Source organism: Barbus barbus (assembly GCF_936440315.1).
Source record: "Barbus barbus genome assembly, chromosome: 12".
NCBI lineage: Eukaryota > Metazoa > Chordata > Actinopteri > Cypriniformes > Cyprinidae > Barbus > Barbus barbus.
In genome coordinates, this window is record NC_136740.1 from 5,271,973 (window position 1) to 5,287,036 (window position 15,064).

General features: G+C 37.5%; 1 pseudogene across 1 annotated transcript in view; it reads left to right on the forward strand.

The window, feature by feature from the left end:
• Window positions 1-15,064, forward strand: part of LOC306878052 (activating signal cointegrator 1 complex subunit 3-like) — a 223,968-nt pseudogene that overhangs the window by 49,728 nt on the left and 159,176 nt on the right. The window contains exons 5-7 of the transcript in view: window positions 4,840-5,029; window positions 11,795-11,930; window positions 13,061-13,187. The product of the transcript in view is annotated as an activating signal cointegrator 1 complex subunit 3-like (transcript). The remainder of the gene's footprint in view (window positions 1-4,839; window positions 5,030-11,794; window positions 11,931-13,060; window positions 13,188-15,064) is intronic.

Here is a 15,064-nt window from a genome sequence, read left to right on the forward strand (position 1 = left end):
ATGTAGTGTGAGCGCTAACCGCGCCAGAACATGGAACAGATACTATTTTGTGTGTGCTACTGTCATCATTACGACCGCAAACATATACTGTTACTACCTCTACACTACACTTTTCAAGAAATTTAATTCAATCAAGTATATTTATGTTTATAATGGGTCTGGTCCTCCGTAATAATTCTCTGAATCTTACAAGTGAAATTCAAGGCACAGCATAAATTACAAATTTAATAGGCAGAATATTAGCGAAAGTGGGGTTCTCCGTTATCTCGCACATGACGTAAGCGTGCTCTTGCTTGGAAAGTTTAGTGCAAGTGTGAGTGCAGGCCAGCGGGGGAGTGGGGAAGGGGGATAATTGCGCTCGGGCTCGGTTCAAGGCAACAGTGCCTAGTGTGCGTACACCCTCAGTCTTGGATATTATGAAGAAGTAGGATAGTTGCTTTTATAATCTTGTCTTGTTCCTGACTGTGTGTAGCACCTACAGCTATGTATATCCGTCCAAAGTGGGACAATTGTTAGAAATGTCTCAACATCCCTGATTGTTTCAGTTTGATCTTAATGATATGAATCACTGTTTAAAAATAAATAAATAAATAAATAAAATAAAATAAAAACCAGAAGTTGAGAAATGTCAAAAACTTGAAGAAACCAGCTTCAGAACTTATGATGAACTCATGGAAAAAAAATGTTCTATCAGCTTAATTAAAGTTGGTCTGTGCTTTCAACAAACATATCACGTGTGAAGAAGAGCTTTACATAGAAGTCTTAAAGGCACAGCAGAAATTCTATTTAATTTTGTAGATCAGAGCAGGGGTGGGCGATATCTTTTATTTTACGACAGTTATTTTTGCTTCGAATAAGGTTTTTATAATAACAAAGTTTTTGATAACATAGAATTTTCATCATTCTTGTCACCACTGTCAATATCACAGAAAAAACTAATACAAACAAACAAAAAAAAACCTCAACCTCACTAAAGAGAAGTAACTAATTTCAAGCAATAGCACACAACACTGTAATAAATAAGAAAAATATTATAAATAAGTTAAATAAGAAATACTACATACGTAGTATAAATGAATCAAAAACACTGTATAGTTTTCACTGTAAATTAAATTTATTATTATTAAAGTTACAAAAGTGATTTAGAAAAGAGCAGATCTAATATAAAATTTGCAATATAAAATCTGGATCCAATATATTCTTACACATGCATTTTCGTTCACAACTGTTTACTTTTAGTGCCCCTATTATGCCTTTTCGAATATTACCTTTCATGCAGTGTGTCATGTAGCAGTATGTGAACAAACTTTCTGCAAAGTTATTGTCTATCAAAAAAAAGATTCGGCTCACAATCGCCTAAACGAGTCGTTAGGAATTTGAATCTTATTCTGTTACGCCTGTATTTCACAAAGTAATACATTTGCATAATGTCTGCCCATGGGCTGTCATATGCGTTGTACGCGTTAGACCAATCACAAAGGACTGCGCCATCTGACCAATCACAGCAGCGAGGGCTCACGGAAAGGAGGGGTTTAGAGAGACTGATTCTTTGAACTGCTTCGCATGAGTCGTTTAGGAATCATTTAGAAATTAGGTAAAATTAAAGCAATTCTTTTGAGAAAACTAAAGTGTTTTTTGACCTTGGATGCATGTTAGGAGACTCTTTTATTAGCAACCTTAAAAATGGCATAATAGGGGAACTTTAAGACCTAAATGACTGTGTTTATGAGAATACTTGCAAAGACGGGCATTTTCATACATATAAGTATGTGTATTTAACCGTTCATGGCTAATAAAGCAACAAAAATACTCATATGCTCTATGAGGAGCGGATTCATGTGCACTGTTGTGTGCATTTAAACAGCTTTAAATCACTTGTTTTTAAACCGCAATGCTTAAAACTGTGTGCAACCGACAAATGTTCATGACCACAGTGCACCGCAACTTGACGTAAGTGCATAACTGCGATAAAGACGTTTTTTGCTGCAAGAAACCTTGAAAAACTCCATTTACTATCAAGTTAAGGGCCTGAAGATATGACCAACATCTTATGCTTATTAAAACTGTTTACTATATTATGTAACTAATTAGTAATACCTTTTTTGTTTTTGAATCCAGTAAACTAAACTCAAATTAAAGATGTTTGATTTTTAAAAATAGATTATTCATAACAAGCGAATCTAGCATCAGTGCAGCTGCTTCATGTATCTCTTGACATAAAAACAAAAGACTATATAAATACATACATATATAAATATTTATGAATATAATTGGGTGAGTCATGTTTGAAACTGTTGTGAAATAGATGCCATATGAAATAGATGCGTATCAGTTAAATTGCAGTTTAGTTATAGTTATGTCAGATGCATACAGTTCAGCATCATGGGTCAAAAAAAAAAAATGAAAAGCAAAGCTGTCTCTGTGGTATATAGTATAATATAGTATCAGCTTGTTAACAGAGATTTTTTAAAGGCTCCTACATATGCCATCATGCCACCTGCAGCCATGACTCTCTGCTTTCATTGTATTGGGGGAAATAAAAAATTATACTTTCTCCTAAACACCTCCTGTGGTTTTCAACAAAAAAAAGTGTAAGTGATGGTGGAATTTTTGTTTTTATGTGGACTGTCCTGTGAGCGGTGCTTATAGAGGGACAGTTTAGTGCAGTGTTCAGGTAGAAGGAGTGAAGGACGTGTTGTGAAAGACAGATGAATAGGGGGAGCAGATGGGTTTGCCGTGGGTGAGCCTTTAGAAGAGATAAAGCAGAGATCATTCAGACAATCAGCCCATGCCCCGATGCAATCATCTCATCTCATCTGCTTTCAAGAGCTATTGGGCTTTTTATTGAGCTGTTGTGCTGCAGACAGAGGCAGTCTGATAGCACTTTAACCCTCTGATAGGGTTAATATTAAACCCTAGCCTTTACTACGCCGGCGGCATTAGTCTTACAAGACATGAGCTGAAATAGTTTTGTATAGATGAATGCACCAAAATACCTTTAGATGGTGGGCTGCTTTCATCAGCAACGAGAGACCAACTTCCACCAAGTCCCACAAGTTAATGATTTCAAGGGTTGACCTGCAGTTTTATTTAATCTAGTCATTTACTGTCAGACTGGATGACGGCATTTTTCAGTTTATATTTAGCTTTTCAAACTTTTTGATGTCACAGACCCCCAAATACCATGAGCTCGTTGCAAAGGACCTGCTTCTTAAAATATAAAATTAGCTATATAATTTCATGTATAAGGACCCATTTATTCAGTGAAAAAGAAATGTTAAAAAAAATATCCAAAAAGTATTTACTTTCTGTTACTCGCCAGATTTTATTTTATTTTACTCTTCTGTCTGATTGGAAAAATACAGCAATATGATACTCAAGTCTGTGCATTACACCATGTCCTGTCACCTAACATGCATTTCCAGCAGCAAGCAATTTGTCCATACTGAATGAGTAACTGCTGCATGACATGACACAAACACAACCAATGAAAATAAACATATTTAATATTTAATATTGTTATGGGGAAGTGTGCAACCAATAGGTTATATTGTTCATAGTTAGTTGCTTTTATATCATACTTTTTCGGTGTTATATACAGTCCATCTGTAACGGGGCGAACAAGACGTGAGACGTGCGGATCCATTTGCAAGGCTTTATTCAAAGGTGAGGTCACAAAACAAGCAAGGTTCATGCAATGGCAATCAGGAACATCACAGGCAAGACAAAGAGTAATCCTTGGGCAAGCGTGGGTCGACAATCGGCGAACAATATCCAACAGGGCAAGGCAATAATCTTGCAATACAATAATCCAGGTACACAAGCAATAGTCCAAGAGAGGTGCAAACAGAGTCCGATTGGCAAGGGTTAATCCAGGAAACACAGGAAAGAATCAAAACACTAGAAAACACACAAGGCAAGGCAAGACTATGATAACTAAGTGGGCTCCGTAGAGTAGCTATCGATAGGAGAGTGATATACGCTATACAATACTCGGCAATGACAGAGAGGAAGTCCAAGGCTTATAAAGCGTGTGATTGTGTGATCAGCTGTGCAATCAGAGCAATGTGAGATTGTGTCGTCAGTGCAATGGATGATGGGAATTGTAGTCCAATGGTGAAGTGCAACAGTGGTGTAGTGCGAGAGTCCATGCGGTGAGCTGGTGACCTCTGGTGGTGAGTGAACGGAAGTTCATGGACCGGATTCGTGACACCATCCCTCCCTCCCTCGCTTCCTTCCTTCCTTCCTTATACCTTCCTCCCTCCCTCCCTTCCTTCCTTCCTTCCTTCCTTCCTTCCTTCCTTCCTTCCTCCCTCCCTTCCTCCCTTCCTTCCTCCCTCCCTCGCTTCCTTCCTTCCTTCCTTCCTTATACCTTCCTCCCTTCCTTCCTCCCTTCCTTCCTTCCTCCCTCCCTCCCTTCCTTCCTTCCTTCCTTCCTTCCTCCCTTCCTTCCTTACCTACCTTCCTTCCTTCTTTCCTTACTTACTTCGAATCTGTCTTTCTGAGTATTGCAGTCGTAATATACAGAATTTTCAGTGGCTTTTCAACAAATTTCTAGATTTGCACATTTTTTTTCCTATTGTTTTTGCAGTTGAGATCCACCAATAATCGTTATCAAATTTAATTTGTGTTAGTGACAATAGGAATAAGTTTATAAAAAAAAAAAAAAAACTGAATACGTAGAAAGACAACAATGCTGCAGCATGCTGTATAGATTTTTTTGTATACTGTATTACTGTATATTTGATCTTTATATAACTCTTATTTGCTATTGTTATTACAACATTATTGTCCTGTTGTTATTTATATTTTTTGTGGCAACTGTTGGAAAGATTAAAGGGATGAGAGATGAATCCACCAAGCCCACATACGGCTGCCAGGTGATCATCCAGTCCGAACAGGAGAAGCAGATGATGAAGATTTACAGAAAAGAAGAGAAGAAGGAGAGGAAACGTGAGAAACGAGGAGATGATGGGGATACCTGTGAAAACGCTTTTCATTTTGACCCCAAAGAGCTGAGACTGCAGAGGTGAACACCTGTCTCTCTCTCTGTCTGTCTGTCTGTCTGTCTTTCTCTTTCATTACATGAACAAGCACCTCTACATATCAGAGTGTGGCCTGTTGAAAAGAGAAAGAGAGAGAAAGCTTGATAAAACTGCTATCTGGAGCTTTTGCAGAAGGGATTTTCTCTTAATGTTTAATTTCACAGGATGAAAAAGAGCAATGATCTGTTTAATTAAAAATGCTGCCGTCCAAATGAGGCAGAGCATGAGAGAGATTAGAGATGAGGTGTTAATACCTCACACGTTTCCTCGCGCTCTCAGCCTTTCAATCATCCCGCTGCAAGACAACAACCAAACAAAAATAACTCTGAAAATCCCAGCTTTAAATGGGATTCGTGAGAAACCCTCGTTGGTTGTTCCTGAGTCTGCTAAATGTGCCACACAGATGTCTCTTTTGTAAGATTTGAAGCATTTTATTGGACTAATAAGATCTTTAAGTATTAACAAATCAGGCTACATTATTAAATATGGATATATGTGGGCCTATTATGCCTTCAGAAAGATAAAAGTTCTGTGTGCACAAGATTTTTGATATTGCAAAGTGCTTTCTAGAAAGATAATTTATTGTTGATATTTACACAAATATCCAGTGTGTAATTATCATTTTATTTGGAAACAAAATCATGTTAACAGATTTGACGTTTAAAAATTGCATTTACTTGGGCACACAACTGAGTTGTCTTTAAAAGGATAAAGTCAAAAATAAAAGTAAAATGTTAAAACCATGTATTTTTATATTAGTGTTGTCAATCGATTAAAAAATTTACTATCCGCCGTTAATTATAGCATTTTTATACTTTAGCTTTAAGTGAACTTAAAATAGTCTTCACATTAATAGTACATTGTAAATGCATACATTAGAAATTGAATATAGATTAACAGTTATTCAAGCTACAAAAGTTAATCAGCGAGCAGAGCAGACCCTCTTTTGTTCTTTGATTTACATCAATGACAGACTGCAGCAGGTTTCATATTAAAAGCAGCGCTGTCTCTTTAAATCCTGATCTGACACACATCTGATCTTCTCCAAGTTCTTTAAAGACATTTAGGTCTTTTTAGCTCATTTAAGACTCAACTTCATTTAAGTTTACGCAACAAAAATGAGCGTTTTAACACAATTTTGTGCATTTTCATCTGGCTTTAAACTGTGGGGTTTTTTTTAGTGAGCAAGCAGCTTGATGAAGCTTGTTTTTTTAGCTTTGATGACTGATATTCTGAAAATCTGAAAAAGAACAGATTCAAATAAATTCATAAATAAAAATAGTTGCTGCCTTGAGATATTATTTTGGAATATATGCTTAAAAACAGTAATGTTATATGATTTATACTTAGTTTTAGTAAAAAGAACATGAATTACATAAATGTAAAACAATAATAATAAAAAAAATAAATAAAAAAAAAACAACTGAATACTGTGCCTCCACATTTCAGAACACCACTACGAATAAAGTCAGTACTAGCTTTATGAATACAGGTGTATCTCAATAAATTAGAATGTTGTGGAAAAGTTCATTTATTTCAGTAATTCAACTCAAATTGTGAAACTCGTGTATTAAATAAATTCATTGCACACAGACTTAAGTAGTTTAAGTCTTTGGTTCTTTTAATTGTGATGATTTAAGCTCACATTTAACAAAAACCCACCAATTCACTATCTCAACAAATTAGAATACTTCATAAGACCAATAAAAAAAAAACATTTTTAGTGAATTGTTGGCCTTCTGGAAAGTATGTTCATTTACTGTATATGTACTCAATACTTGGTAGGGGCTCCTTTTGCTTTAATTACTGCCTCAATTTGGCGTGGCATGGAGGCGATCAGTTTGTGGCACTGCTGAGGTGGTATGGAAGCCCAGGTTGCTTTGATAGCGGCCTTCAGGTCATCTTCATTGTTGGCTCTTGACAATACCTCCTAGATTCTCTATGGGGTTCAGGTCAGGCGAGCTTGCTGGCCAATCAAGCACAGTAACACCATGGTCACTGAACCAGCTTTTGGTGCCTATGGCAGTGTGGGCAGGTGCCAAGTCCTGCTGGAAAATGAAATCTGCATCTCCATAAAGCGTGTCAGCAGAAGGAAGCATGTAGTGCTCAAAAATTTCCTGGTAGATGGCTGCGTTGACTGTGGACTTCAGAAAACACAGTGGACCAACACCAGCAGACGACATGGCAGCCCAAATCATCACTGACTGTGGAAACTTCACTCTGGACTTCAAGCAACATGGATTCATACTCCTCTCCACTCTTCCTTCAGACTCTGGGACCTGGATTTCCAAATGAAATGCAAAATTTACTTTCATCTGAAAAGAGGACTTTGGACCACTGAGCAACAGTCCAGTTCTTTTTCTCCACAGCCCAGGCAAGATGCTTCTGACGTTGTCTCTGGTTCAGAAGTGGCTTGGCAGCTCTTTTCCTGAAGACGTCTGAGCGTGGTGACTCTTGATACACTGACTCCAGCTTCAGTCCACTCCTTGTGAAGCTCTCCCAAGTGTTTGAATCCGATTTGCTTGACAGTATTCTCAAGCTTGCGGTCATCCCTGTTGCTTGTGCACCTTTTCCTACCCAAATTCTTCCTTCCAGTCAACTTTGCATTTAATATGCTTTGATACAGCACTCTGTAAACAGCCACACCTTTCAGTAATGACCCTCTGTGACTTACCCTCTTTGTGGAGGGCGTCAATGTTCGTCTTCTGGATCATTGCCAAGTCAGCAGTCTTCCCCATTATTGTGGTTTCAAAGAACAAGAGATACCCAGAATTTATACTGTAGGGATGGTCATTAATTGAAACTCAAATGTAAATATTCTAATATTTTGAGATACTGATTTTTGACTTTCATGAGCTGTAAGCTCTAATCATCAAAATCAAAACAAAAAAACTTTAGAAATGTTTTACTTTACATGCAATGAATCTAAAATATATGAAAATTTAACTTTTTTAAATAACTTATAAGAAAAAATGAACTTTTTCACAACATTCTAATTTATTGAGATGCACCTGTATGCTTAGTAAAACAACAAGACTAGATTACAGAAACAGCAATTGGCAAAAAGGCAAAAAAAACAATTAAATAATTAAATTAAATTAAAAAATATATATAAAAAATAATTTTTTACATATACAGTACTGTAAAAATTTGCTTCTCTAGGACACTAAGAACAAAATAATTTTTGAGCACTGAAAAACACTATACAGTGAAGATGTTTTCCAAAAAAATTATTATTTATTAACTTTTTTAAACTGTACTTTAACCACACACTTTTTCCAGTGTGCACTTATGCACAGTTTTTAAGGAAGTTTTTTTTTTTTCTTCAAGCATTGAATAAGTTGTTTCTCTAGATATTTTTCATGATGGTTTATTTCATTTTCTTTTTTCTTCTTCATCTAATCTCAGACTGACTCGATGGTGATATTGTCTTTTTGGCTATACTTTTTGTTGTTCATCCAAAAGTCTCACTGCAAAAAGAATGTTACAACCAAAGCAAAAGAAAATAGAAATAGCCATCTTAACTATTGTTGTGAGGAATGTAATACACCTAAACCCTCTGCACAGTACTGTATGTAAATGAGGAGCACAGAGGGCACCTGCTTTGCAGAATGACACATCATTCGAGACGTTTCTGTTTGCCTGCTGAAGTATTGTCTTTCATGTGTTAGGAGACAAAGGTGTCGCTCTCAAACAGTGTAAGGACACTAATGATTGTCTTAAAAGACTGACTTACAGCAGAACACTTGAGCCAGGCAATCATTTGTGTCATTTTAAACTCTGAAATATATTCCTGAGAGCTCAAGGGCTCAAGATAAGCTTTTGGATCTCTGAACGAGCGATCACTGTTACATAGTTCATGACCTGAAAGCATGTACGTTTTCAACACCGGTTCAGACAGCAGAGCAGCATGCAGGCATATCAGGTTCTGGTGGGAGGGTTTTTTTATTTTTCCAAATTTTATTTATTTATTTATTTTACTATGAAATTGAAGTGATGAAAGCAAGCAAACAGCAAAGTGAAGAGGGCAAACACAGAAGGCTCTTCTGGCTTTTGAGGTTTGACAAATACTGACTACTGCCCAGAGGTGGGTAGAGTACCAAAAACTGTACTCAAGTAAAAGTAATAGTCTGAATAGTTACTTGAGTAAGAGTAAAAAGTATCGGATAAAAAAACTACTCAAGTATTCAGTTACTTAGCCTACTTTGGATCATATGCTGTTTATCTATAGTCTATTTTTATTTATTTTATTTCTGTTGTGTGTGTGTGTGTGTGTGTGTGTGTGCATGTTTATGTGGTTTATGAGGACACAAATTTGTATAATGACATGGGTATGACAGAGGTATTACAATATGAAGGTGGTTTATGAGGACACTGCCTATGTTCCCGTAATTCAAAAGGCTTAAAAAAACATACTAAATGGTGTTTTTTTTGAAAATCTAAAAATGCACAAAGTCTCCTGTGAGGGCTAAGTTTAGGTGTAGGGTTGGTGTAGGGCAATAGCACACACAGTTTGTTCAGTATAAAAACCATTACATTATACCATTATAGGTACACCTTGCTAGAACCGGGTTGGACCCCTTTTGCCTTCAGAACTGCCTTAATTCTTTGTGGCATAGATTCAACAAGGTGTTGGAAACATTCCTCAGAGATTTTGGTCCATATTGACATGATAGCATCACGCAGTTGCTGCAGATTTGTCAGCTGCACATCCATGATGCGAATCTCCTGTTCCACCACATCCCAAAGGTGCTCTTTTGTATTGAGGTCTGGTGACTGTGGAGGTCATTTGAGTAAAGTGAACTCATTGTCATGTTCAAGAAACCAGTCTGAGATGATTTGAGCTTTGTGACATGGTGCATTATCCTGCTGGAAGTAGCCATCAGAAGATGGGTACACTGTAGTCATAAAGGGATGGACATGGTCAGCAACAATACTCAGGTAGGCTGTGGCGTTTAAACAATGCTCAGTTGGTACTAAGGGGCCCAAAGTGTGCCAAGAAAACATCCCCCACACCATTACAACACCACCAGCCTAAACTGTTGAGACAAGGCAGGATGGATCCCTGCTTTCATGTTCTTTACGCCAAATTCTGACCCTACCATCTGAATGTCGCAGCAGAAATCCAGACTCATCAGACCAGGAAATGTTTTTCCAATCTTCTATTGCCCAATTTTGGTGAGCCTGTGGGAATAATAGCCTCCGTTTCCTGTTCTTAGCTGACAGGAGCGGCACCCGGTGTGGTCTTCTGCTGCTGTAGCCCATCTGCTTCAGGGTTTGAAGTGTTGTGCGTTCAGAGATGGTATTCTGCATACCTTGGTTGTAACGAGTGGTTATTTGAGTTACTGTTGCCTTTCAATCATCTCTAACCAGTCTGCCCATTCTCCTCTGACTTCTGACCTCAACAAGGCATTTTCGTCCACACAACTGCCGCTCACTGGATATTTTCTCTTTTTCGGACCATTCTGTGTAAACCCTAGAGATGGTTGTGTGTGAAAATCCCAGTAGAGCAACAGTTTTTAAAATACTGAAACCAGCCCGTCTGGCACCAACAACCATTTAAAGTAAAAAGTAAAGTAAAGTCGTGACGTATTGTCAAGTATGGTGACCCATACTCGAAATTGGTGCTCTGCGTTTAACGTGATCCCACGAATTTCACGTTCAAAGTCACTTAAATCCCCTTTCTTCCCCATTCTGATACTCGGTTTGAACTTCAGCAAGTGGTCTTCACCACATCCACAATGCCTAAATGCATTGAGTTGCTGCCATGTGATTGGCTGATTAGCAATTTGTGTTACCAAGCAATTGAACAGGTCTACCTAATAAAGTGGCCGGTGAGTGTATATGTAGCCTATTTATATATAATCTCTGACACGGAGAGAAATCTCCTCACATGACCGCTACCAAACATCTGAACATAATGAAACAAATGCACATTGACGGTGTTCTGTCGATTTGTGCTACCCTGTCAGATTTTGTTACCTCCCATTAAAAACAGTAGGTAGAATAATTAGACAACGAAAAATGCTACCTGTCAAATTATGATTTATTAATGTCTACACCTACCACAACCCTAAACCTACCCTTACAGTATTGCAAGTACAGTAATTGTGTGTTATATTTGCGGTTGTGGCTAGAAAGGGATACAGCTACTGGAAACCAACAATAAATATTTTTTCTACCTATTAGATTGTGTTTTAATAATGTCTACACCTACCCCAACCCTAAACCTAGCCTTACAGTAATGCAGATAAATTAAATATTTGTTGTTCAGCGTGATAAAAAGGATGCGATATTGATGTGCGCATGCACAGTAATCCCTGGTTGGAAAATCTAATGGGTAGGATAAAATGTCAGGACAACGGATGATCTTCCGTCTATTCTGCAAAATGAAATAAATAAAGATCTTCATAGCTAACAAACAATAGCCTTTGCAGATTTGCTTTCAATTGACTGTAGATCCAAAGCCACGTCTTCAACGCTCTTGATGTTCTTAAACTTTTTGAGAAAGCTTGCACCATTTTGTCTCAAGTATGTGCACAGTGTCCCATAGGCACTTTAGATTTAACATGTCTACAGATGTTTTTAGTATGATTTGTGACAGATATTTCAAAAACAGATGAATATTTTAAATGGTTTAGAATGTATTATTAGTCATTTTATCTGAAACATTTGCTGTCATATTTTCCTCAGTGTTAGCGGAGACAAAATGATGCTCTGCATCTGATGGTGATCTCTATTGTTGGTAGGGAGCAGGCCTTGCTGGCTGCACGCATTTCTCCTGTGTTTGGCCGACACAGAGATTACGAACGCATCCGTTACCCTCACGTTTACGATTCTTACACCAAAGCCATCAAGACGTCAGCATTCGTCGGAGGAGCCAAGGTAAAATCACACCCGCTGCTCACACGCGCCCAACTAATCAGGACACAGAGGAAAAATAAATCTCCACTCTTAAATACAAAATCTCTCCCTAGTGCTTTGTTTACTCAGCATCATGCCAATCTGTTCAATTATATCACATTATCACACAATAGATTACCTAGAGCCTTTGTTTTTAATCCAGTTTTTATGATGTCTTAATTAAAATTCCTGCTGCAGGCCATCTTCCAGCGATTGAAATTAATTCATTTGGGCCTCATCTTTTTCCTGCGGGTGGGGTGGAACAGGTGGTTTAGGGCCAGGATGATCAAAAGCTTTTTTATCACAAAAATATATGAGCAGTACAACTGTTTTCAATATTAATATTCATAAGACATTTTCTTGAGTTGCAAATCAGCATATTAGAGTGATTTGTGAAGGATCATGTGACACTGAAGTCTGGAGTAATGATGCTGAAAATTCAGCTTTGCATCACAGTAAATTGCATTTTAAAATATATTAAAATAGAAAACAGTTATTTGAAAATTCCATAATTGTATATTTAAATTGTATGATAAATTGTGTAATATGCATTTAAATTGTAAAAAAAAAATAATAATAATAGCATAATTTAAACACTCACAATAGCTCTGGCAATTTGTTTAGAACAACAATATGTGAGTAAGATGAGCTGCATTGCCAGATATGATGACGTGTGGTGTTGTCTACTGTGATCAACAGCTGAATATGACACATTCATTAGTTCGGCATATGCTCTCAGTTTGGTGAAAATTAGTTGTAATTATAGGAGCTGGAGGAAATGCAGCGTGCTAAAATTAGATATTTATTCTCCAATTTCTATAAATGATTTTCATTACAGAACGTATAGCAACCGCAGCTCAACCCACTGCTTGCTACTACTCAAAGCAAATACACAAAGATGTGCTGCTTGCGTTATGACTGCTATTTTTACAGCTAAAGCATATATGGAGGACTTTCAATTAATTTCCACTGTAATAAAGCCCACTGGTGTCCGCAGCCCTCAACATTGGTCTTCACTGTTTGGTTTGAGACGGTTGCCGTGAGCTAATGCATGATGAAGGTTTAATTGTATGTGTTTTTGTGTAATTATGTCCTCTCCGCTGTGCCGGCAGATGCTGCTGCCCGAGGGGATCAGAAGAGAGAATAATAGGATGTATGAGGAGGTTGAGATCCCCCCTCAACGAGCCCATGCCCATTGGCTTTGAGGAGAAACCCGTGTACATCCCGGAGCTTGACGAGGTCAGTGGTGACTTATTTACAGCTGTTGACATTTATCAATGCTTGTGTTCACACTCCATGAGCTTTTCTCAACTAATCACACTCATTTCTCCTGTTTATATTGACTGATGGCATAATGCTTAAAATCTCCTCCACATGATGCCGGATGCAGCATATGATGGTTTTGAAGCTGTGTGTTATGTTTGTGTTTTGTTCTGTGAAGTGGAGAGCTGTCTTAACTTGTCCTAGCCCAGCTGGCTACATAGCAACTCAAAATGCTTTGTACTGATGGATGATATACCAGTTAAAATGATAAACTGGAACAAATAACACAAGATGGCTACACTGTGCTTATGAAGGGATGGATATAGTCACCAACAATACTCAGATAGGCTGTATTAACGATGCTCAGTTGGTACTAAGGGGCCCAAAGTGTTCTAAGAAAACATCCCCCACACCATTACACCACCACCACCAGCCTGAACCGTTGAGACATGGCAGGATGGATCCATGCTTTCATGTTCTTTATGCCAAATTCTGACCCTACAATCTGAATGTTGCAGCAGAAATCGAGACTCAGCAGTCCAGGCAACGTTTTCCCAGTCTTTTATTGTCCTGTATAATATATAATATTAAATATTACTTGCCTATTTGCCATCACAAGAATAAATTACATTTTAAAATATATTCATATAGAAAACCTTAATTTAAAGAGATAAATAAAAATTCTGTAATCATTTACTCACCCTCAAACGCTGTACGAGTTTCTTTCTTCTATTGTGCACAAAAGAAGATACTTTGAAGAACGCTGTGACCAGTGGCTGAGGGTAGCCATTGTCTTCCATAGTATGATAAAACAAATTCTATTGAAGTTCAAGTTATTCATTTACTTCTACAGTGAAGCCACTTCTGTGAACATGGACATAATCTGTCTGAAATGCTTTATCCAAAATAAAAAAAAAGTCAGTGGCTAACATCAACTGTTTGGTCACCAACATTATTCAAAACATCTTTTGTGTTCATCAGAAGAAAGAAACTCGTACAGGTTCGGAGAATGTGAAAAAGATGACAGCATTTTCATTTTTGGGTGAAAAATCATAATTAGTCCAAACTTTTGACAGGTAATGTGTGCATGATGGCTCATTTCCACTGAGCGGTACATTTCAGTACAGTAGGGTATGCACGTACGTCCGTTTCCATTGTCAGAAGTTGTGAATGATACCAAAAAAGCGAACTGTACATACCAATACCTAAAGGGTAGAGCTAGACTCACTGCAGAATCACTTGCATGCGCTAGAAGGGAAATGAAACATCTCCTTCACTCGTTCCGCCATGCTGCTTGTTGGGCTTTTTTTTACATCAGTGCTCAAACACAAAAAAATATAACAGTGTATTTTATAATTTTATATTTTCACACACACAGACACAGACAATGGCGCACTTTCTTCTTCACATGTTGACATTGATTGCTACTTTCCGGCATACACCACACCTATCAAGTAAGCGTACTGTTGGTTAGTGCTGGGCGGTATGACCAAAAATTTATATCACTGTATTTTTCAAAATTATACCGGTTTCACGGTATATGATGGTATTTTTTATTTTTTTTTTCATGCATTTTCTACTGACAGAGAGGAAATACTGCAGTAGATTGACTTAGAATGCCCTATTTTCCTGTCATGATGATGAGCGAATATTGTAGACAAATTCTAAACAAGACCCATTAATACATGTTAACCCGGAGTCACTCTCATTTATAATCGCAGCATCGTCTGATAAAATCAACATGCATCTACACTAAAGAGTGGCTATGCTGTGGTTTTGGCTATATTACTTTTTGTCTCATGCAGTCTGAGTAACAAACAAAACAAACAAAAAAAGTGCATAATATTAACAGA